This window comes from Arachis hypogaea, chromosome 2, assembly GCF_003086295.3.
Source record: "Arachis hypogaea cultivar Tifrunner chromosome 2, arahy.Tifrunner.gnm2.J5K5, whole genome shotgun sequence".
Lineage (NCBI taxonomy): Eukaryota > Viridiplantae > Streptophyta > Magnoliopsida > Fabales > Fabaceae > Arachis > Arachis hypogaea.
This window is the reverse complement of record NC_092037.1, coordinates 55151037-55177242: the sequence shown is the minus strand read 5'-3', so window position 1 is coordinate 55177242 and position 26206 is coordinate 55151037. Positions and strand designations below refer to the sequence as shown.

At 40.3% G+C, this 26206-nt stretch overlaps 2 non-coding genes across 2 annotated transcripts; both read right to left on the bottom strand.

Annotated features, from left to right (window-relative positions):
• Nucleotides 1-1314: 1314 nt before the first annotated feature.
• LOC112763385 (small nucleolar RNA R71) lies at nucleotides 1315-1422 on the bottom strand. Its single transcript, XR_003182867.1, has one exon. It is a non-coding gene; the product is annotated as a small nucleolar RNA R71 (small nucleolar RNA).
• A 10397-nt stretch (nucleotides 1423-11819) lies between these two features.
• On the bottom strand, nucleotides 11820-11927 carry LOC112765566 (small nucleolar RNA R71). The gene has a single exon (XR_003183828.1). It is a non-coding gene; the product is annotated as a small nucleolar RNA R71 (small nucleolar RNA).
• Nucleotides 11928-26206: the final 14279 nt, after the last annotated feature.

The following is a 26206-nucleotide window of genomic DNA, read 5'->3' as shown; positions in this document are numbered from 1 at the left end:
TGAAAAAGTATTGTTCACAATTTCGCGCACCAGTAGTGTTTTGGGCGTTAAACGCCATAATGTGCACCATTCTGGGCGTTTAACGCCAGGATGGCTAAAAGGGAAGATTTTGTTTTCAAATCAATTTTTTTTAAGTTTTCAAAATCTTTTCAAAATCAAATCTTTTTCAAATCAATTTTTCAATCAAATCTTTTTTTAAAATCAATTTCTTTCTATTCTCAAAGATACTTGCTACCAATTAATGATTTGATTCAACATTTCAAGTATGTTGCCTTTTCTGTTGAGAAAGGTTTAATGTTTGAATCATATCTTTTCTTGTTAGCCAAGTTTTTAATTTTCAAAATCAAATCTTTTTTAAAAATGTTTTTCAAATCATATCTTCTCAATCACATCTTTTTAAAACTAATCATATCTTCTTAACCACATCTTTTTCAAAATAGTTTTCAATCAAATCTTTTTGATTTCTAATTTCAAAATCTTTTTCAAAAATCACTTGATTTCTTTCCCACTTTCATTTTCGAAAATTAAGTAATGTTTTTCAAAAATGTTTACAAAATTTTTCACTTAATTTTCGAAAATCACTTCCCTCCTTCTCACATCCTTCTATTTATGACTAACACTATTCCTTGATGCAAAATTCGAACTCCATCTCCTTTGATAAGTTCGAATTTTCTACTTCTGTCTTCTACTCTTCTTTTCCTCTGACACTTCAAGGAATCTCTATACTGTGACATAGAGGATTCCACATTTCCTTGTTCTCTTCTCTTTCTTATGAGCAGGAGCAGAGACAAAAGCATTCTTGTTGAGGCTGACTCTGAACCTGAAAGGACCTTGAAGAGAAAGCTAAGAGAAACCAAAGCACAACTCTCTTTAGAGGACCTGACCGAATTCTTCAAGGAAGAAGAACTCATGGCAGCCGAAAACAACAACAATGCCAACAATGCAAGGAAGGTGCTGGGTGACCTTACTGCACCTACTCCCGACTTCTATGGGAGAAGCATCTCTATCCCTGCCATTGGAGCAAACAACTTTGAGCTTAAGCCTCAATTAGTTTCTCTAATGCAACAGAATTGCAAATTCCATGGACTTCCATTGGAAGATCCTCATCAGTTTTTAGCTGAGTTCTTGCAAATCTGTGACACTGTCAAGACTAATGGGGTTGACCCTGAGGTCTACAAACTTATGCTATTCCCTTTTGCTGTAAGAGACAGAGCTAGAACATGGTTGGACTCTCAACCTAAAGAAAGCCTGGACTCTTGGGAAAAGCTAGTCAATGCCTTCTTGACAAAGTTCTTTCCACCTCAAAAATTGAGTAAGCTTAGAGTGGAAGTCCAAACCTTCAGACAGAAGGAAGGAGAATCCCTCTATGAAGCTTGGGAAAGATACAAACAATTAATCAGAAAGTGTCCCTCTGATATGCTTTCTGAATGGAGCATCATAGGTATTTTCTATGATGGTCTCTCTGAACTGTCCAAGATGTCTTTGGATAGCTCTGCTGGAGGATCTCTTCATCTGAAGAAGACACCTACTGAAGCTCAAGAACTGATTGAAATGGTTGCAAATAACCAATTCATGTACACTTCTGAAAGAAATCCTGCGAACAATGGGACTAGTCAGAAGAAAGGAGTTCTTGAGATTGACACTCTGAATGCCATATTGGCTCAGAACAAAATATTGACTCAACAAGTCAATATGATTTCTCAAAGTCTGTCTGGAATGCAAAATGCACCAAGCAGTACTAAGGAAGCTTCATCTGAGGAAGAAGCTTATGATCCTGAGAACCCTTCAATGGAAGAGGTGAATTACATGGGAGAACCCTATGGAAACACCTATAATCCTTCATGGAGGAATCATCCAAATCTTTCATGGAAGGATCAAGGAAGCTTCATCTAAGGAAGAAGCTTATGATCCTGAGAACCCTTCAATGGAAGAGGTGAATTACATGGGAGAACCCTATGGAAACACCTATAATCCTTCATGGAGGAATCATCCAAATCTTTCATGGAAGGATCAACAGAGACCTCAACAAGGTTTCAATAACAATAATGGTGGAAGAAACAGGTTTAGCAATAGCAAGCCTTTTCCATCATCTTCTCAGCAACAGACAGAGAGTTCTAAGCAGAATACCTCTGACTTAGCAACCATGGTCTCTGATCTGATCAAAACCACTCAAAGTTTCATGACTGAAACAAGGTCCTCCATCAGAAATTTGGAAGGACAAGTGGGTCAGCTGAGCAAGAAAATTACTGAACTCCCTCCTAGTACTCTCCCAAGCAATACAGAAGAAAATCCAAAAGGAGAGTGCAAGGCCATTAACATGGCCGAATTTTGGGAGGAAGAAGAGGCAGTGAACGCCACTGAGGAAGGCCTCACTGGACGTCCACTAGCTTCTAATGAGTTCCCCAATGAGGAACCAAGGGAATCTGAGGCTCAGAATGAGACCATAGAGATTCCATTGAACTTACTTCTGCCATTCATGAGCTCTGATGAGTATTCTTCCTCTGAAGAGGATGAGTATGTCACTGAAGAGCAAGTTGCTAAGTACCTTGGAGCAATCATGAAGCTAAATGACAAGTTATTTGGAAATGAGACTTGGGAGGATGAACCCCCTTTGCTCACCAAAGAACTGGATAACTTGTCTAGGCAGAAACTGCCTCAAAAGAGACAGGATCCTGGGAAGTTTTCAATACCTTGTACCATAGGCACCATGACCTTCAAGAAGGCCTTGTGTGACTTAGGGTCAAGTGTAAACCTCATGCCTCTCTCTGTAATAGAGAAGTTAGGGATCTCTGAGGTGCAAGCTGCAAAAATCTCACTAGAGATGGCAGACAATTCAAGAAAACAAGCCCATGGACTTGTAGAGGATGTTCTGGTTAAAGTTGAAGACCATTACATCCCTACTGATTTCATAGTCCTAGAGACTGGGAAGTGCATGGATGAATCCATCATCCTTGGCAGACCCTTCCTAGCCACAGCAAAGGCTGTGATTGATGTTGATAGAGGAGAGTTGATCATTCAAGTGAATGAAGAATCCTTGGTGTTTAAGGCTCAAGGATATCCCTCTGTCATCATGGAAAGGAAGCATGAAGAGCTTCTCTCAAAACAGAGCCAAACAGAGCCCCCACAGTCAAACTCTAAGTTTGGTGTTGGGAGGCCACAACCAACTTCTAAGTTTGGTGTTGAACCCCCACATTCAAACTCTAAGTTTGGTATTGGGAGGTTCCAACATAGCTCTGAGCATTTCTGAGGCTCCATGAGAGTCCTCTGTCAAGCTACTGACATTAAAGAAGCGCTTGTTGGGAGGCAACCCAATGTTATATTTTATCTATTCTCTTTTGTTATTTTATCTTTTTTTGTAGGTTGATGATCATGAGAAGTCACAAAATCAAAAAAAAAAAGCAAAAACAGAATGAAAAACAGGAAGAAAAATAGCACACCCTGGAGGACGCACCTACTGGCGTTTAAACGCCAGTAAGGTTAGCTGTTGGGCGTTTAACGCCCAGTCTGGCACCATTCTGGGCGTTTAACGCCAGAAAGGGGCACCAGACTGGCGTTAAACGCCAAAGAAGGGCAAGAAGCTGGCGTTAAACGCCAGAAATGGGCACCAGCCCGGCGTTTAACGCCAGAAATGGCACAAAACAAGATTTTGCTTGCCATTTGGTGCAGGGATGACTTTTCCTTGACACCTCAGGATCTGTGGGCCCCACAGGATCCCCACCTACCCTACCACTCTCTCTCTTCTTCACCCATTCACCAATCACCTCAACACCTCTTCCCCAAAAATCCTTCACCTATCAAATCCCATCTTTCTCTTCACCACTCACATCCATCCTTCATAAAACCCCACCTACCTCACCATTCAAATTCAAACCACTTTCCCACCCAAACCCACCCTCCAATGGCCGAACCCTACCCTTCCCCCTTCCCTATATAAACCCTCCTTCACTCCTTCATTTTCACACAACATACACACCACTTCTCCCCTTCTTGGCCGAAAATAAAAGCCATTCCCCTCTCCTTCATTTCTTCTTCTTCTACTCTCTTCCTTCTTCTTTTGCTCGAGGACGAGCAAACATTTTAAGTTTGGTGTGGTAAAAGCATTGCTTTTTGTTTTTTCATAACCATTTATGGCATCCAAGGCCGGAGAAACCTCTAGAAAGAGGAAAGGGAAGGCAAAAGCTTCCACCTCCGAGTCATGGGAGATGGAGAGATTCATCTCAAGGGTGCATCAAGACCACTTCTATGAAGTTGTGGCCTTGAAGAAGGTGATCCCGAGGTCCCTTTTTCACTCAAAAAGGGTGAATATCCGGAGATCCGACATGAGATCCAAAGAAGAGGTTGGGAAGTTCTTACCAACCCCATTCAACAAGTCGGAATCTTGATGGTTCAACAGTTCTATGCCAATGCATGGATCACTAAGAACCATGATCAAAGTGTGAACCCGAATCCAAAGAATTATCTTACTATGGTTCGGGGGAAATACTTGAATTTTAGTCCGGAAAGTGTAAGGTTGGCATTCAATTTGCCTATGATGCAAGGAGATGAACATCCTTACACTAGAAGGGTCAACTTTGATCAAAGGTTGGACCAAGTCCTCACAGTCATATGTGAAGAGGGCGCCCAATGGAAGAGAGATTCAAGAGGGAAGCCGGTTCAATTGAGAAGGCATGACCTCAAACCCGTGGCTAGAGGATGGTTAGAGTTTATCCAACGCTCAATCATTCCCACTAGCAACCGGTCCGAAGTCACCATAGACCGGGCTATCATGATCCATAGCATCATGATTGGAGAAGAAATAGAAGTTCATGAGGTTATAGCCCAAGAACTCTATAAGGTGGCGGACAAGTCCTCTACCTTGGCAAGGTTAGCCTTTCCTCATCTCATTTGTCACCTCTGTTATTCAGTGGGAGTTGACATAGAGGGAGACACCCCCATTGATGAGGACAAGCCCATCACTAAGAAAAGGATGGAGCACACAAGAGACCCCACTCATCACGAGATCCCTGAGATTCCTCAAGGGATGCACTTTCCTCGACAAAACTATTGGGAGCAACTGAACACCTCCCTAGGAGAATTGAGTTCCAACATGGGACAACTAAGGGTGGAGCACCAAGAACACTCCATCATCCTCCATGAAATTAGAGAAGATCAAAGAATCATGAGGGAGGAGCAACAAAGACAAGGAAGAGACATTGAGGAGCTCAAGCACTCCATAGGATCTTCAAGAGGAAGAAAGAGCCGCCATCACTAAGGTGGACCCGTTCCTTGATTTCCTTGTTCTTTATTCTTCTGTTTTTCGAATTTTATGTGCTTATGTTTATCCATGTTTGTGTCTTGTGATCATTAGTGTCTTAGTGTCTATGCCTTAAAGTTATGAATGTCCTATGAATCCATCACATCTCTTAAATAAAAACGTGCTTAATTGAAAAAGAAAAGAATTGCATGAATTTTGAATTTTATAACAGTTTAATTATTTTGATGTGGTGGCAATATTTTTGTTTTCTGAATGTATGCTTAAACAGTGCATATGTATCTTGAATTTGTGGTTCATGAATGTTGGCTCTTGAAAGAATGATGAAAAAGGAGACATGTTACTGAGGATCTGAAAAATCATTAAAATGATTCTTGAAGCAAGAAAGAGCAATGAAAAAAAAAAGAGAGAAAAAAAATCGAAAAAAAAAGAGAAGAAAACGAAAAAAAAAATAATAAAGTTGTGATCCAAGGCAAAAAGAGTGTGCTTAAGAACCCTGGACACCTCTAATTGGGGACTCTAGCAAAGCTGAGTCACAATCTGAAAAGGTTCACCCAATTATGTGTCTGTGGCATGTATGTATCCGGTGGTAATACTGGAAGACAGAGTGCTTTGGGCCACGGCCAAGACTCAATAAGTAGCTATGTTCAAGAATCATCATACTTTACTAGGAGAATCAATAACACTATCTAGATTCTGAGTTCCTAAAGAAGCCAATCATTCTGAATTTCAAAGGATAGAGTGAGATGCCAAAACTGTTCAGAGGCAAAAAGCTAAAAGCCCCGCTCATCTAATTGATACTGATCTTCATAGATGTTTTTGGAATTCATTGCATATTCTCTTCTTTTTATCTATTTTGATTTTCAGTTGCTTGAGGACAAGCAACAATTTAAGTTTGGTGTTGTGATGAGCGGATAATTTGTACGCTTTTTGGCATTGTTTTTAGTATGTTTTTGGTATGATCTAGTTAGATTTTAGTATATTTTTATTAGTTTTTAGTTAAAATTCACTTTTCTGGACTTTACTATGAGTTTGTGTGTTTTTCTGTGATTTCAGATATTTTCTGGCTGAAATTGAAGGACCTGAGCAAAAATCTGATTCAGAGACTGAAAAGGACTGCAGATGCTGTTGGATTCTGACCTCCCTGCACTCGAAGTGGATTTTCTGGAGCTACAGAAGTCCAATTGGCGCGCTCTCAACGGCGTTGGAAAGTAGACATCCTGGGCTTTCCAGAAATATATGATAGTCCATACTTTGCCCAAGATTTGATGGCCCAAACCGGCGTTCAAAGGCACCCTCAGAAATCCCAGCGTTAAACGCCGGAACTGGCACCAAAATGGGAGTTAAACGCCCAAACTGGCATAAAAGCTGGCGTTTAACTCCAGGAAGAGTCTCTGCACGAAAATGCTTCATTGCTCAGCCCAAGCACACACCAAGTGGGCCCGGAAGTGGATTTTTATGTCATTTACTCATCTCTGTACACCCTAGGCTACTAGTTTTCTATAAGTAGGACCTTTTACTATTGTATTTTCATCTTTTGATCACTTTAGATCTCTAGATCATCTTTGGACACCTAGTTCTTAGATCATTGGGAGGCTGGCCTCACGGCCATGCCTAGACCTTATACTTATGTATTTTCAACGGTGGAGTTTCTACACACCATAGATTAAGGTGTGGAGCTCTGCTGTACCTCGAGTATTAATGCAATTACTATTGTTCTTCTATTCAATTCCGCTTGTTCTTGTTCTAAGATATCACTTGTTCTTCAACTTGATGAATGTGATGATCCGTGACACTCATCATCATTCTCACCTATGAACGTGTGACTGACAACCACCTCCGTTCTACCTTCGATTGGGTGAATATCTCTTGGATTCCTGATTGCACGATGCATGGTTGATCGCATGACAACCGAGTGCTCGCCTGACAACCGAGCCAACCATTCTGTGAGATCAGAGTCTTCGTGGTATAGGCTAGAACTGATGGCGGCATTCAAGAGAATCCAGAAGGTCTAACCTTGTCTGTGGTATTCTGAGTAGGATTCAATGATTGAATGACTGTGACGTGCTTCAAACTCCTAGCAGGCGGGGCGTTAGTGACAGACGCAAAAGAATCGCTGGATTCTATTCCGGCCTGACCGAGAACCGACAGATGATTAGCCATGCTGTGACAGAGCATAGGAACATTTTCACTGAGAGGATGGGAGGTAGCCACTGACAATGGTGAAACCCTTGCATAAGCTTGCCATGGAAAGGAGTAAGAAGGATTGGATGAAGACAGTAGGAAAGCAGAGAGACGGAAGGGAAGGCATCTTCATGCGCTTATCTGAAGCTCCTACCAATGAATTACATAAGTACCTCTATCATTATCTTTATGTTTATTTCGTTCATCACCATATCCATTTGAGTTTGCCTGACTAAGATTTACAAGATGACCATAGCTTGCTTCATACTAACAATCTCCGTGGGATCGACCCTTACTCGCGTAAGGTTTATTACTTGGACGACCCAGTGCACTTGCTGGTTAGTTGTGCGAAGTTGTGTAATGCCATGGTATTGAACACCAAGTTTTTGGGGTTCATGACCGGGGATTATGAGAGTTGTGAAAAGTATTGTTCACAATTTCGCGCTACCAGTTAACGTGAGTTCCAACGTAGAGAATGTGGCATTTGGAGCGTGTCACTAACGCTCTCGAAGGTGGATCACACCGACGTTAAGAGTCACGTTAGCTATACTAACGTGGACTCTAACGTAGGAACAAAGGGGCACTAAGCAACGTGATGAGCGGATAATTTGTACGCTTTTTGGCATTGTTTTTAGTATGTTTTTAGTGTGTTTTAGTTAGTTTTTAGTATATTTCTATTAGTTTTTAGTTAAAATTCACTTTTCTAGACTTTACTATGAGTTTGTGCATTTTTCTGTGATTTCAGGTATTTTCTGGCTGAAATTGAGGGACTTGAGCAAAAATCTGATTCAGAGGCTGAAAAGGACTGCAGATGCTGTTGGATTCTGACCTCCCTACACTCTAAGTGGATTTTCTAGAGTTACAGAAGCCCAATTGGCGCGCTCTCAACGGCGTTGAAAAGTAGACATCCTGGGCTTTCCGACAATATATAATAGTTTATACTTTGCCTGAGATTTGATGGCCCAAACCGGCGTTCCAAATCAGCTCAAAACTGCCCAGCATTAAGCGCCGGAACTGGCACAAGAATGGGAGTTAACGCCCAAACTGGCATAAAAGCTGGCGTTTAACTCCAAGAGAAGTCTCTACACGAAAATGCTTCAATGCTCATCCCAAGCACACACCAAGTGGGCCCGGAAGTGGATTTTTATGTCATTTACTCATCATTTGTAAACCCTAGACTACTAGTTCTCTATATATAGGACCTTTTGCTATTGTATTTTCATCTTTGGACATCTAGTTCTTAGATCAGATCTTGGTTCTTCTGGTTCCCTCTCTGGGGGTCGAAGCCAATGATCACTTTTGTTCTTATGTATTTTCAACCGTGGAGTTTCTACACACCATAGATTAAGGTGTGGAGCTCTGCTGTACCTCGAGTATTAATGCAATTACTATTGTTCTTCTATTCAATTCTACTTATTCTTGTTCTAAGATATTCATTTGCACCGAAGAACATGATGACTGTGATGATTATGTGACACTCATCATCATTCTCACTTATGAACGAGTGCCTGACAACCACTTTTGTTCTACAAGCAAACAAGGCTTGAATGTTTATCTCTTGGATCCCTTGATCGGAATCTTCGTGGTATAAGCTAGAATTGATGGCGGCATTCAAGAGAATTCGGAAGGTCTAAACCTTGTCTGTGGTATTCTAAGTAGGATTCAATGATTGAATGACTGTGACGAGCTTCAAACTCCTGAAGGCTGCGCGTTAGTGACAGACGCAAAAGAATCACTAGATTCTACTCCAACCTGATTGAGAACCGACAGATGATTAGCCGTGCCGTGACAGGGTGCATTGAACATTTTCACTGAGAGGATGGGAGGTAGCCACTGACAACGGTGAAACCCTACATACAGCTTGCCATGGAAAGGAGTAAGAAGGATTGGATGAAGACAGTAGGAAAGCAGAGAGATGGAAGGGACAAAGCATCTCCATACACTTATCTGAAATTCTCACCAATGAATTACATAAGTATCTCTATCTTTATCTTTATGTTTTATTCATCATCCATAACCATTTGAGTCTGCCTGACTGAGATTTACAAGATGACCATAGCTTGCTTCATACCAACAATCTCTGTGGGATCGACCCTTACTCGCGTAAGGTTTATTACTTGGACGACCCAGTACACTTGCTGGTTAGTTGTGCGAAGTTATGATAAAGAGTTGAGATTACAATTGAGCGTACCATGTTGATGGCGCCATTGATGATCACAATTTCGTGCACCACAACGTTAATGGGAAAAATGATTCCCATTAACATTTGCGAAGGGGTATAAGCCAACGTTATTGGGAAAAGTGAGTCCCAATAATGTTGGCCAAATTGTGAGAAAGCAACGTTAGTGGTCACGTTAAGACCACTAACGTTGGATTTAACGTGGATATATGAGGTTGGAGCGTTAGTGGAAAAAGTGAATGCCACTAACGTTCTCGAACCCATAATGGCACTCAACATTAAATCTTACTAAATACCCAAGCCTAATTCATATTTCTTTGTAAGTTGGGCTCACTAAAGATGAAAATTGCTTCAACTAGAAGAACTCACTAGAAGATAAAGAGGAGTAGTATATATAGGAGTAGTTTTGAACTATAGAGAAGCTTGGCACTTTTGGGAACTACTCTCTATAGATTTACTTTTCTGCACTTTTAGTATGGATTCTTTTTTTCTGCCATTTTTTATTTCTAGAGCTATGAACAACTAAACACCTTTCATTGGGTTAGGGAGCTCTGTTGTAATTTGATGGATCAATTATAGTTTTCATTCTTCTTCTTCTTTCTTTTCTCTTGATCTTACTAGAAAGCTTTCGATCTTAATTCAATTGGTTAGTTGTCTTGGAAAAGAAACTCTCCATAATTGGATCTCCTTTGAGCCTTGGAAAAGGGATGAGGAGATCATGCTAGAAATGCTTTCTCATGTTGGACCAAATTGGGGTCTGGGCGGATATAGTGACATGTAATCCTCCCAACACTTTGATTTGGAAATACATGTGGTATAATCAGTGACCACACTTCATCTCTTTCCATGAGCAATTAAATCAAGGAATTGGGCAATTGTTCAAGCTTAGAGAGATTGGATTGCCAAGGAATTGGGATCCAATCACTTAAGATTGCCAAGGAGATCAATGAATGCATTGATTGAGGAAGAGATAAGAAAAAACTTGATCCGGAGAATGCAACATCTCCTGAACCCAATGATTTCCCCATTTCTGATCTTACCCATTCTCTTTACTTTCTGCCATTTAAATTCATGCTCATACCCCAAATCCCCATTTAAGATTCTGCACTTTAATTTCTGTTATTTACTTTCCAGTCATTTAAATTTCTGCATCTCAATCTAAATTCTGTTTAGCTCAACTAGCATATTCTTCTAACTAAAGTTGCTTGACCAATCAATCCTTGTGGGATTCGACATCACTCTATTGTGAGTTTTACTTGACGACAATTTGGTATACTTGCCGAAGGAAATTTGTTGAGAGACAAGTTTTCATGCACCAAGTTTATGACACCGTTGCCGGGGATTGATTTTGAATCAACAATGATTAAGTTTGAAGATCACTAGATTGAGCATTTCTCTTTTTGTTTATTTGATTTAATCAATTTCCTGAAGTTTGTTTTAATTTCTTCCTCACCCCCTGCACCCTCTTTAATTTTCCGTTCTTTCTTTCTTTGTTGATTACAATTCTGCTCACTAACCCACCAACTGTTTGATAATTTGTATCACTCACACTAACAATTACTCTAACAAGAATAGTTTCTTCATTTTATCTCCTGTTGTGCAATCTGTCTGTGTATGACAGGGAGAAGAGAAGGAGTTTCAACATCCTTTGATTCAGAACCTGAAAGAACCCTTTGGAGACTAAGAAGGGAAGCAAGAGGGAAAAGGATTATTGGTGCTGAGGAAGAAGAGGAAGAGTATTTTGAACCCAACATGGAAGAGAATTTGGAGAACAATCATGAAGAAGAAGCTTATAATCATGCTAGAGAAGGCCATGCAAATCGTGTTGGGCAAGAAAAGAGAGTTTTAGGATCCTATATCAATCCTAATCCAGGAAACTGTGGAAGCAGCATTCAGAAGCCCACCATACATGCTAACCGTTTCGAGCTAAAACCCCAGCTCATCACTCTTGTACAAAATAATTGCTCATTTAGAGGAGGTGCTCAAGAAGATCCTAATCAACATTTAACCACCTTCCTGAGGATTTGTGACACTGTGAAGTCCAATGGAGTCCATCCAGATGTCTATAGGTTGCTCTTGTTCCCTTTTTCACTCAGGGACAAGGCATCTAAATGGCTTGAATCCTTCCCAAAGGAGAGCTTAACTAATTGGGAAGAAGTGGTGAACAAGTTTTTGACAAGATTTTACCCTCTTCAAAGGATCAATAGGCTAAGAACTGAGGTGTAAACTTTTAGACAACAAGATGGTGAGACACTTTATGAAGCATGGGAGAGATTCAAAGACCTAACAAGAAGATGCCCACCAGAGATGTTTAATGAGTAGGTTCAACTTCACATCTTCCATGAAGGTCTTTCCTATGAGTCAAAGAAAGATGTGGATCATTCATTAGGAGGCTCTCTAAAGAAGAAGAAAACCATTGAAGAAGCCATAGATGTCATTGAAATAGTTGCTAAAAATGACTACTTCTATGCCTCCGAAAGAAGTAACACCAGAGGAGTAATGGAGCTGAACCACATGGATGCATTGTTAGCTTAAAATAAGATGATTACCAAGCAGCTAGCAGATCTTACCAAGAAGGTGGAGGAGAACCAAGTTGCAGCAGCCATCACCTCATCATCAGCTTAAGAAGGAGTAAACATAGGAGAAGAAGGTGACTGGGAGCAAGCCAACTATGTTGGAAATTCACCTAGACAAGTCCATGATCCATACTCCAAAACTTACAACTCTGGATGGAGAAATCAGCCCAACTTTGGATGGGGAAACCAACAAGACCAAGGGCAAGACCAGAGACGCCACAACCTCAATTCCAACAACAATGCAACTCATCAAAATACCTCACAGAGATATTACCAACATCCATCTAACCAACCTTCTCAACCACCTAATCTCAACCCACCATCATTAACAGATGATAGGCTCTCTAAGATTGAGGCTCTACTTGAAAACTTATGCAGAGAAGTCCAAGACAATAAAGTGTTTAAGGAAGAAGTGCGAGCCAATATCAAGAACCAAGGAGAAAACATCAAGAGATTGGAGTCCCAAGTAGGGTATCTATCTCAACAAATTCTCAAACCCACTGATGGATTCCCCAGTGATACAGAGAAGAATCCAAGAGGAGAAACAAAGAAGGTGAGATGGGAAGAATGCAAAATGATAACCACAAGTGATGAAGGAAGTATAAATGGAGTAAAACACCTCCAAAATAATCAAAAGGAAAGCCAGGAGGAAGGAAGCTATACAACTCAACCCACATCCAAGGAAGAGCTGAAGAAGAAGGAGGTATTGAACCCATATGCACCTTTTCCTCACAGGCTAAAAGGTGGTGTAGCAGGGAGAATGTACTCAAGGTTCCTTGATATGTTTGCATCTCTTGATGTAAATATACCATTTATTAAAGCCCTCCAATAAATGCCTTTCTACATCAAGTATATAAAGGAGCTACTTGCCAGAAAAAGTCCATTGAAGGGTGGACAAACTATAAAGATGAACAGGGATTGCAGTGCTCTCATTCAACCAGGGCCACCCACAAAGAAGGAGGATCCAGGGAGTTTCCACATTCCTTGTGCCATAGGAGAAACAATGATTGACAAAGGGCTTTGTGACTTGGGAGCAAGCATCAACTTAATGCCTCTCTCCCTCATGAAGAAGCTCCAAATCAATGAACTAACTCCCACTGATGTAATTATTAGATTGGCTGACAAAACTCAAAAACAAGCAATAGGAGTGGTTGAAAATGTGCTGGTGAAGGTTGGGAGCTACTATCTTCCCACTGATTTTGTTGTTCTGGAAATGGATGAGAATTCTATTTACCCTATCATTCTGGGAAGACTATTCTTAGCCACAGCCAGAGCACTCATAGACGTAGAGCGAGGAGAGCTAGTGCTGAGAATACATGATGAGCAGCTCACCTTCAATGTTTTCAACCTCTCACAAGAATCAAGTCAAGAGAATAAAGAATTAAGAGAAGAGCAGAATGAAGCACTGATGCAAGAAACAAACAAGAAAGCACAAACAACACAATTGAAAACCACATTGGATGGGAAACCACATATTCAGGAAGAACCACATTCAAAGGTAATCCAAAAGGAACCAGAACCACCAGAGTCATGCAGAGGCAACAACAAGGATACCTTAGGGAAAGAAGCTATAGAAAATAAGAGAGTATCAAGAGATACAAAGAAGAAAGTTCCAAGGGGATGGAGAAATAAGAAAATTCCTACAGGAAATTTCTCGCCAGGTGATGAAGTGATCTCTACATACTTTCCATCTATACCACCTCACCTCCCCACTATTCCATCTCAGCTGCCTCCTGTGTACACTATCAACAAAATCTTGTCCTTAGAGCATATGGAGCTTATCAACAAAGCCAATGGACATAGGTTCACTGCAAGAGGAGAGGATTTCAAGCACCACCAACCACCCTGACAAGGGTCAACCGTCAAGCTAATGACGTTAAAGAAGCGCTTCATGGGAGGCTGATGAGCGGATAATTTGTATGCTTTTTGGCATTATTTTTAGTATGTTTTTGATATGATATAGTTAGTTTTTAGTATATTTTTATTAGTTTTTAGTTAAAATTCACTTTTCTAGACTTTACTATGAGTTTGTGTGTTTTTCTGTGATTTCAGGTATTTTCTGGCTGAAATTGAGGGACCTGAGCAAAAATCTGATTCAGAGACTGAAAAGGACTGCAGATGCTGTTGGATTCTGACCTCCTTGCACTCAAAGTGGATTTTCTGGATCTACAGAAGCCCAATTGGCGCTCTCTCAACGGCGTTGGAAAGTAGACATCCTGGGCTTTCCAGCAATATATGATAGTCCATACTTTGCTCAAGATTTGATGGCCCAAACCGGCGTTCAAAGTCACCCTCAGAAATCCCAGCGTTAAACGCTGGAACTGGCACCCAAATGGGAGTTAAACGCCCAAACTGGCATAAAAGCTGGCGTTTAACTCCAAGAAGAGTCTCTACACGAAAATGCTTCATTGCTCAGCCCAAGCACACACCAAGTGGGCCCGGAAGTGGATTTTTATGTCATTTACTCATCTCTGTACACCCTAGGCTACTAGTTTTCTATAAGTAGGACCTTTTACGATTGTATTTTGAATCTTTTGATCATTTTAGATTTCTAGATCATCTTTTTGATCACTTTAGATCTTAGATCAGACTTTGGTAGCTATCTTCATTTTTATGCTATCTTAGATCACTGGGAGGCTGGCCTCACGGCCATGCCTAGACCTTATACTTATGTATTTTCAACGGTGGAGCTTCTACACACCATAGATTAAGGTGTGGAGCTCTGCTGTACCTCGAGTATTAATGCAATTACTATTGTTCTTCCATTCAATTCCGCTTGTTCTTGTTCTAAGATATCACTTGTTCTTCAACTTGATGAATGTGATGATCCGTGACACTCATCATCATTCTCACCCATGAACAAGGTGACTGACAACCACTTTTGTTCTACAAGCAATCAAGGCTCTAGTGAATATCTCTTGGATTCCTGATTGCACGATGCTTGGTTGATCGCCTGACAACCGAGTGCTCGTCTGACAAACGAGCCAACCATTCCGTGAGATCAGAGTCTTCGTGGTATAGGCAAGAACTGATGGCAGCATTCAAGAGAATCCGGAAGGTCTAACCTTGTCTGTGGTATTCTGAGTAGGATTCAATGATTGAATGACTGTGACGTGCTTCAAACTCCTAGCAGGCGGGGCGTTAGTGACAGACGCAAAAGAATCGATGGATTCTATTCCGGCCTGACCGAGAACCGACAGCTGAATTCCGCGTGCTGTGACAGAGCATATGCAATCGTTTTCACTGAGAGGATGGGAGGTAGCCATTGACAACGGTGAAACCCTACACAAGCTTGCCATGGAAAGGAATAAGAAGGATTGGATGAAGACAGTAGGAAAGCAGAGAGACGGAAGGGAAGGTATCTTCATGTGCTTATCTGAAGTTCCTACCAATGAATTACATAAGTATCTCTATCTTTACCTTTGTGTTATTTTTGTTCATCACCATATCTACTTGAGTTTGCCTGACTAAGATTTACAAGATGACCATAGCTTGCTTCAATACTAACAATCTCCGTGGGATCGACCCTTACTCGCGTAAGGTTTATTACTTGGACGACCCAGTGCACTTGCTGGTTAGTTGTGCGAAGTTGTGTAATGCCATGGTATTGAACACCAAGTTTTTGGGGTTCATGTCCGGGGATTATGAGAGTTGTGAAAAAGTATTGTTCACAATTTCGCGCTACCAAGTTTTTGGCGCCGTTGCCGGGGATTGTTCAAGTTTGGACAACTGACGGTTCATCTTGTTGCTTAGATTAGGTATTTATTTTTTTCGAAATTCTTGAAGATAAGTTCTAGAGTTTCATGATGATTTGCTGAAATCTGGCTGGCTGAGAAGCCATGTCTAATCTCATTGGACCGAGGTTTCAACTCATCATCACAAGAGCTTGTTGATTGTTATCAATCTTGCTTTTGGAGCAGTGATCTGCTAAGGCTTGGCTGGCCTTTGGCCATGTCTAGTGTTTTGGACCGAAGCTTTCTTTGAAAGCTTGGCTGGCTGTGAAGCCATGTCTAATTCCTGGACCGGAGTCTTAGACTAGCATTGCACTGATTCCTGGAATTCTCATTAAGAATTTTGATACCTTTTTTCACTTAATTTTCGAAAAACACAAAAAAATTACAAAATCATAAAATCCAAAAATATTTCTTGTTTGAGTCTAGTGTCTCATGTTAAGTTTGGTGTCAATTGCATGTTTCTGTTCTTATTGCATTCATTCATGTGTCGTAAGGATTTTCAAATAATTCTTGATAATTTTCGTGCTCTGATCTTTGAATTCAATTGACTTGAGTATTTTGTGTGTCTCATATGCATTCTCATGTTGTTAGTGTCAGTAGTATACAAACTGCTAAGTTTGGTGTCTTGCATGCATTGTTATTTGATTTTAGTTGCATTTTGATTATTCCTTATTATTAAAAATCCAAAAATATTTTTAATTTGTGTCTTCTCAAGTCAATAATACAGAGAATTGAAGATTCAGAACATACAGCAGAGGAATTGCACAGAAAAAGCTGGGCGTTCAAAACGCCCAGTGAAGAAGGACAGACTGGCGTTTAAACGCCAGCCAGGGTACCTGGTTGGGCGTTTAACGCCCAAAAGGGTAGCATTTTGGGCGTTAAACGCCAGAATGTGCACCATTCTGGGCGTTTAACGCCAGGATGGCACAAGGGGTAAGATTCTGTTTTCAAATCAATTTTTTTCAAGTTTTCAAATTTTTTTTCAAAATCAAATCTTTTTCAAATCAATTTTTCAATCAAATCTTTTTTCAAAATCAATTTCTTTCTATTTTTAAAGATACTTGCTAACAATTAATGATTTGATTCAACATTTCAATGTATGTTGCCTTTTCTGTTGAGAAAGGTTTAATGTTTGAATCATATCTTTTCTTGTTAGTCAAGTTTTTAATTTTTCAAATCAAATCTTTTTAAAATGTTTTTCAAATCATATCTTCTCAATCACATTTTTTAAAACCAATCATATCTTCTTAACCACATCTTTTTCAAAATAATTTTCAATCAAATCTCTTTAATTTCTAATTTCAAAATCTTTTTCAAAAATCACTTGATCTCTTTCCCACTTTTATTTTCGAAAATTAAAGTAATGTTTTTCAAAAATGTTTTCAAAATTTTTACTTAATTTTCGAAAATCACTTCCCTTCTTCTCACATCCTTCTACTTATGGACTAATACTATTCCTTAATGCAAAATTCGAACTCCATCTTCTCTGATAAGTTCGAATTTTCCACTTCTGTCTTCTACTCATCTTTTCCTCTGACACCTAAAGGAGTCTCTATACTGTGACATAGAGGATTCCACATTTCCTTGTTCTCTTCTCTTTCTTATGAGCAGGAGCAGAGACAAAGGCATTCTTGTTGAGGCTGATCCTGAACCTGAAAGGACCTTGAAGAGAAAGCTCAGAGAAGCCAAAGCACAACTCTCTTTAGAGGACCTAACCGAATTCTTCAAAGAAGAAGAACTCATGGCAGCCGAAAACAACAACAATGCCAACAATGCAAGGAAGGTGCTGGGTGACTTTACTGCACCTACTCCCGACTTCTATGGGAGAAGCATCTCTATCCCTGCCATTGGAGCAAACAACTTTGAGCTTAAGCCTCAATTAGTTTCTCTAATGCAACAGAATTGCAAGTTCCATGGACTTCCATTGGAAGATCCTCATCAGTTTTTAGCTGAGTTCTTGCAAATCTGTGACACAGTCAAGACTAATGGGGTTGACCCTGAGGTCTATAGACTGATGCTATTCCCTTTTGCTGTAAGAGACAGAGCTAGAATATGGTTGGACTCTCAACCTAAAGAAAGCCTGGACTCTTGGGAAAAGCTAGTCAATGCCTTCTTGGCAAAGTTCTTTCCACCTCAAAAATTGAGTAAGCTTAGAGTGGAAGTCCAAACCTTCAGACAGAAGGAAGGATAATCCCTCTATGAATCTTGGGAAAGATACAAACAACTAATCAGAAAGTGTCCTTCTGATATGCTTTTTGAATGGAGCATTATAGGTATTTTCTATGATGGTCTCTCTGAACTGTCCAAGATGTCTTTGGATAGCTCTTCTGGAGGATCTCTTCATCTGAAGAAGACGCCTACTGAGGCTCAAGAACTGATTGAAATGGTTTCAAATAACCAATTCATGTACACTTCTGAAAGAAATCCTGTAAACAATGGGACTAGTCAGAAGAAAGGAGTTCTTGAGATTGACACTCTGAATGTCATATTGGCTCAGAACAAAATATTGACTCAACAAGTCAATATGATTTCTCAAAGTCTGTCTGGAATGCAAAATGCACCAAGCAGTACTAAGGAAGCTTCATCTGAGGAAGAAGCTTATGATCCTGAGAACCTGATGAGCGGATAATTTGTATGCTTTTTGGCATTGTTTTTAGTATGTTTTTAGTATGATTTAGTTAGCTTTTAGTATATTTTTATTAGTTTTTAGCTAAAATTCACTTTTCTGGACTTTACTATGAGTTTTTGTATTTTTCTGTGATTTCAGGTATTTTCTGGCTGAAATTGAGGGTCCTGAGCAAAAATCTGATTCCGAGACCAAAAAGGACTGCAGATGCTGTTGGATTCTGACCTCCCTGCACTCAAAGTGGATTTTCTGGAGCTACAGAAGCCCAATTGGCGCGCTCTCAACGGCATTGGAAAGTAGACATCCTGGGCTTTCCAGAAATATATGATAGTCCATACTTTGTCCAAGATTTGATGGCCCAAACCGGCGTGGCAAATCAGCCTCAGAAATTCCAGCGTTAAACGCCGGAACTGGCATAAAACTTGGAGTTAAACGCCCAAACTGGCATGAAAGCTGGCGTTTAACTCCAGAAAAGGTCTCTACACGAAAATGCTTCATTTCTCAGCCCAAGCACACACCAAGTGGACCCAGAAGTGGATTTTTACGTCATTTACTCATTTCTGTACACCCTAGGCTACTAGTTTACTATTAATAGGATCTTTTGACATTGTATCTGTACCTTATGACCTCATGACACTTTACACGTTTTCTTGGTGTACTTTCCACGGCATGAGTCTCTAAACCCCATGGTTGGGGGTGAGGAGCTCTGCTGTGTCTTGATGGATTAATGTAATTACTACTGTTTCTCATTCAATCATGCTTGCTTCCATTCTAAGATAATACTTGTTCTTAATCCGGATGAATGTGATGATCCGTGACAATCATCATCATTCTCAACTATGAACGCGTGCCTGACAACCACCTCCGTTCTACCTTAGATTAAGTAGTTATCTCTTGGGTTCTTTAACCGGAATCTTCGTGGTATAAGCTAGAACTGATGGCAGCATTCAAGAGAATCCGGAAGGTCTAATCCTTGTCTGTGGTATTCTGAGTAGGATTCAATGATTGAATGACTGTGACATGCTTCAAACTCCTGAAGGCGGGGCGTTAGTGACAGACGCAAAAGAATCACTGGATTCTATTCCGGCCTGATTGAGAACCGACAGATGAATTCCGCTATGCTGTGACAGAGCATATGCAATCGCTTTCGCTGAGAGGATGGGAGGTAGCCATTGACAACGGTGAAACCCTACATACAGCTTGCCATGGAAGGAGACTTGCGTGTTTGAAGAAGAAGACAGTAGGAAAGCAGAGATTCAGAAGATGGAGCATCTCCAAACCTCAACCTATTCTCCATTACTGCAAAACAAGTAATCATTTCATGTTCTTTAGCTTTTCACAATCAATCCTGATAGTTTCTGATATCCTCACTAAGATTTACAAGATAACCATAGCTTGCTTCAAGCCGACAATCTCCGTGGGATCGACCCTTGCTCACGCAAGGTATTACTTGGACGACCCAGTGCACTTGCTGGTTAGTTGTGCGGAGTTGCAAAAGTGTGATTGCAATTTCGTGCACCAAGTTTTTGGCACCGTTGCCGGGGATTGTTCGAGTTTGGACAACTGACGGCTTATCTTGTTGCTTAGATTAGGACTATTTTATTTTTGTTGGTTTAGAGTCTTTTAGTTGAGTCTAGTTTCATATTTTAAGTTTGGTGTCAATTGCATGCTTTTGTTTTTCTTTTAATTTTCAATTTTTGCATGTTCTTAGTCCCTTTTTGATTCATAAAAGTTCTAAGTTTGGTGTCCTCTTTGTGTTTTTCCCTTAAAAATTTTCGAAAAATTAGTGTTTGATTTTCTAAAAATTTTAAGTTTGGTGTATTTTTGTGTTTTTCTCTTTCCTCTTTTCAAAAATCAAATCTTTTTCATAAAAATTTTTCAATCATATCTTTTCAATCATTTTTATTTGCAATCATATCTTCTCAATCATATCTTTTTCAAAATAATTTTCAATCATATCTTTTTTAACTGCCAATTCCAAAATCTTTTTAATTAGTTGATTGATTTAGTCTCCAATTTGCTTTGATTTTATTTTTTTTCTTTTAGTTTTTCGAAATTTTATTTTATTTTCCATTTATTTTCTTTTATTATTTTCGGTCACTTTTAAATAAAAAAAAACTTTACTTGTGAATCCATATCATATTCCCTTTCTCCATCATGGACCTAAGTGGAATTGAACAGTCCAGAAGGACTCTGGGGTCATATGCTAACCCCATTACAGCTGCATATGGGAGTAGCATCTGTACACCTCCCATCAAAGCAAGCAGCTTTGAGCTAAATCCTCAACTCATTATCATAGTGCAGCAAAATTGCCAGTATTCCGGTCTTCCACAAGAAGAACCTACTGAGTTTCTGGCACAGTTTTTACAAATTGCTGACACAGTACATGATAAAGAGGTGGATCAGGATGTCTACAGACTATTACTGTTTCCATTTGCTGTAAAAGATCAAGCTAAAAGGTGGTTGAATAACCAACCTACAGCAAGCATAAAGACATGGAAACAGTTGTCAGACAAATTCCTAAATCATTTTTACCCTCCAAAGAGGATGACACAGCTAAGGCTGGACATCCAAGGCTTTAAACAAGAGGATAATGAATCCCTTTATAATGCCTGGGAGAGGTATAGAGGTATGCTAAGGAAATGTCCCTCTGAAATGTTTTCAGAGTGGGTACAGTTAGACATCTTCTACTATGGGCTTACAGAAAAAGCTCAGATGTCTTTAGACCACTCAGCTGGTGGATCTATGCACATGAGGAAGACAATTGAAGAAGCTCAAGAGCTTATAGACACTGTTGCTAGAAATCAATATTTGTACTCTAGCAATGAGTTCTCTTCAAAAGAGGAAGTCATGGCAGTAGCCACTGATCCTAATCTTCAAGAACAGATGATTGAGCTTAATCAACAATTGCTCCTGATGACAGAACAGTTAGCAGAATTTAAAGAGATGCTCATTGAAACTAAAGTTGCTAACAAGAACATGGAACTGCAGTTGAATCAAGCAAAACAGCAGATATCTAAACAAATAACAGAAGAATGTCAAGCAGTTCAACTGAGGAGTGGGAAGACATTAAATAACACTGCTCAAAGTAGCAAAAATCCAAATAAGGAACACTTGACAGAGGATAACCAAACCACTGTCCAAAATCCCTCTGAGGATAGTAAGAGCCCAGAGAGGATTACTTCTGGCATTCAAACGCCAGAAAAGGGGGAAAAGTTGGCGTTAAACGCCCATTTTCCACCCAACCCTGGCGTTCAAACGCCAATGGGGAATCAGACACCTAAGAGTGCTGATAGTAACCCCTCTAAAAAGGCTTCTCCAACCACTTCTGTAAGGAATAAACCTGCAGCATCTAAGGTTGAAGAATATAGAGCCAAGATGCCTTATCCTCAAAAACTCCGTCAAGCGGAACAGGATAAGCAATTTGCCCGCTTTGCAGACTATCTAAGGACTCTTGAAATAAAGATTCCGTTTGCAGAGGCACTTGAGCAAATACCTTCTTATGCTAAGTTCATGAAAGAGATCTTAAGTCATAAGAAGGATTGGAGAGAAACTGAAAAAGTTTTTCTCACTGAAGAATGCAGTGCAGTCATATTAAAGAGCTTACCAGAGAAGCTTAAAGACCCTGGAAGCTTCATAATACCATGCACATTAGAGGGTACTTGTACCAACAAAGCTCTATGTGATCTTGGGGCAAGTATCAACCTAATACCTGCATCCACTATCAGAAAGCTTGGCTTGACTGGAGAAGTCAAGCCAACCAGGATATGTCTCCAACTTGCTGATGGCTCCATTAAATACCCATCAGGCATAATTGAGGATATGATCGTCAAGGTTGGGCCATTTGCCTTTCCCACTGACTTTGTAGTGCTGGAAATGGAGGAGCACAAGAGTGCAACTCTCATTCTAGGAAGACCTTTCCTAGCAACTGGACGGACCCTCATTGACGTCCAAAAAGGGGAATTAACCCTGAGAGTCAATAAGGATGAGTTCAAGTTGAATGTTGTCAAAGCTATGCAGCATCCAGACACAACAACTGACTGCATGAGAACTGATATTATTGACTCTTTGGTGGAGGAGGTTAATATGACTGAAAGTCTTGAATCAGAGCTAGATGACATCTTTAAAGATGTTCAGCCTGATCTGGAGGAACTAAAGGAAATAAAAGAAATTCTGAAAATTCCTCAAGAAGAAGACAAACTTCCTAAACCAGAGCTCAAGCCACTACCACCATCCTTGAAATATGCATTTCTGGGAGAAGGTGACACTTTTCCAGTGATCATAAGCTCTGCTTTAAATCCACAGGAAGAGGAAGCACTAATTCAAGTGCTAAGGACACATAAGACAGCTCTTGGGTGGTCCATAAGTGATCTTAAGGGCATTAGCCCAGCAAGATGCATGCACAAGATCCTATTGGAGGATGATGCTAAGCCAGTGGTTCAACCACAAAGGCGGCTAAATCCAGCCATGAGGGAGGTGGTGCAGAAAGAGGTCACTAAGTTACTAGAGGCTGGGATTATTTATCCTATTTCTGACAGCCCCTGGGTGAGCCCTGTCCATGTTGTCCCCAAGAAGGGAGGCATAACAGTGGTTCATAATGAGAAGAATGAACTGGTTCCTACAAGAACAGTTACAGGGTGGCGCATGTGTATTGACTACAGAAGGCTCAATACAGTCACCAGAAAGGATCATTTTCCTTTACCATTCATAGACCAGATGCTAGAGAGACTAGCAGGTCATGAATACTACTGCTTTTTGGACGGTTACTCAGGTTACAACCAAATTGCAGTAGATCCTCAGGACCAAGAGAAAACAGCATTTACATGTCCTTCTGGAGTATTTGCCTACAGAAGGATGCCTTTTGGTCTGTGCAATGCACCTGCAACCTTTCAGAGGTGCATGCTCTCTATCTTCTCAGATATGGTAGAGAAATTTCTGGAAGTCTTTATGGATGACTTTTCAGTATTTGGAGACTCATTCAGCTCCTGCCTTGACCATCTAGCACTTGTTCTGAAAAGATGCCAAGAGACCAACCTAGTTTTAAACTGGGAAAAATGTCACTTTATGGTGACTGAAGGGATTGTCCTTGGGCATAAAATTTCAAACAAGGGAATAGAGGTGGATAAGGCAAAGGTAGAGGTAATTGAAAAATTAACACCACCTGCCAATGTTAAGGCAATCAGAAGCTTTCTGGGGCATGCAGGATTCTACAGAAGGTTTATAAGGGATTTTTCAAAAATTGCCAAACCTTTGAGTAATCTGCTAGCTGCTAACACTCCATTTATTTTTGATAATGAGTGTCTGCAGGCGTTTGAGACTTTGAAAGCTAAGCTGGTCACAGCACCAGTCATCTCTGCACCAGACTGGACATTACCATTTGAACTAATGTGTGATGCCAGTGACCATGCCATTGGTGCAGTATTGGGACAAAGGCATGGTAAGCTTCTGCATGTCATTTATTATGGCAGCCGTATCCTAAATGATGCACAGAAGAACTACACAACCACAGAAAAGGAGTTACTTGCAGTGGTTTATGCCATTGACAAGTTCAGATCTTATTTAGTGGGATCAAAAGTGATTGTGTACACTGACCATACTGCTCTTAAATATCTACTCACAAAGCAGGATTCAAAACCCAGGCTCATAAGATGGGTGTTGCTTCTGCAAGAGTTTGATATAGAAATAAGAGACAGAAAAGGGACAGAGAATCAAGTAGCTGATCACCTGTCCCGGATAGAACCAGTAGCAGGAGCATCCGTCCCTCCTACTGAGATCTCTGAAACCTTTCCGGATGAGCAACTGTTTGCTATTCAGGAAGTTCCGTGGCTTGCAGATAGTGCAAACTATAAAGGTTCTCCTTCTGTAACCATGGAGAGGAAGCATGAAGAGCTCCTCTCAAAACAGAGTCAAACAGAGCCCCCACAGTCAAACTCTAAGTTTGGTGTTGGGAGGCCACCACCAACTTCTAAGTTTGGTGTTGAACCCCCACATTCAAACTCTAAGTTTGGTGTTGGGAGGTTCCAACTTTGCTCTGAGCCTCCATGAGGCTCCATGAGGGCCCACTGTCAAGCTACTGACACTAAAGAAGCGCTTGTTGGGAGGCAACCCAATGTTATCTTTTATCTAATTTCCTTTGTTATTTTATGTTTTCTATAGGTTGATGATCATGAGAAGTCACAAAATCAATTGAAAAAGCAAAAACAGAAAGAAAAATAGAAAGAAAAACAGCACACCCTGGAGGAGAACTTGCTGGCGTTTAAACGCCAGTGAGGCTAGCAGATGGGCGTTTAACGCCCAGTCTGGCACCATTCTGGGCGTTTAACGCCAGAAAAGGGCACCAGACTGGCGTTAAACGCAGGAATGGGCACCAAGCTGGCGTTAAACGCCAGAAATGGGCACCAGCCCGGCGTTTAACGCCAGAATTGGCTAAAAACGCATTTTTGCATGCCATTTGGTGCAGGGATGACTTTTCCTTGACACCTCAGGATCTGTGGACCCCACAGGATCCCCACCTACCCCACCACTCTCTCTCTTCGTTCTCCTTTTTCTTGAGGACAAGCAAACCTTCTAAGTTTGGTGTGGTAAAAGCGTTGCTTTTTGTTTCTCCATAACCATTTATGGCACCTAAGGCCGGATAACCTCTAGAAGGAGAAAGGGGAAGGCAAAAGCTTCCACCTCCGAGCCATGGGAGATGGAGAGATTCATCTCAAGGGATGCACTTTCCTCCACAAAAATATAGGGAGCAAATCAACACCTCCCTAGGAGAATTGAGTTCCAACATGGGACAACTAACGGTGGAGCACCAAGAACATTCTATCCTCCTCCATGAAATTAAAGAAGATCATAGAATCATGAGAGAGGAGCAACAAAGGCAAGGAAGAACAAGCCGCCATCACTAAGGTGGACCCGTTCTTTAATCTCCTTGTTCTTTATTTTCTATTTTTCGAATTTTTTTTCTTATGTTTATCTATGTTTGTGTCTTATTACATGATCATTAGTATCTTAGTGTCTATGCCTTAAAGCTATGAATGTCCTATGAATCCATCACCTCTCTTAAATAAAAAATTGCTTTAATCTCAAAAGAACAAGAAGTACAGGATTTCAAAATTTATCCTTGAAACTAGTTGAATTAGCTTGATGTGGTGACAATACTTTGTGTTTTCTGAATGAATGCTTGAACAGTGCATATGTCTTTTGAATTTGTTGTTTTGAGAATGTTAAAATTGTTGGCTCTTGAAAGGATGAGGAGAAAGAGAACTGTTATTGAGGATCTAAAAATCATTAGAGTGATTCTTGAAGCAAGAAAAAGCAGTGGATATAAAAAAAAAATTCGAAAAAAAAATAAAAAGAAAAAAAAGAAGAAGAAAGAAATAAAGTTGTGATCCAAGGCAACAAGAGTGTGCTTAAGAACCCTGGACACCTCTAATTGGGGACTTTAGCAAAGCTAAGTCACAATCTGAAAAGGTTCACCCAATTATGTGTCTGTGGCATGTATGTATCCGGTGGTAATACTGGAAGACAGAGTGCTTTGGGCCACATCCAAGACTCATACACTGGCTATGTTCAAGAATCATTATGCTTAACTAGGAGAATCAATAACACTATCTGAGTTCTGAGTTCTTATAGATGCCAATCATTCTGAACTTCAAAGGATAG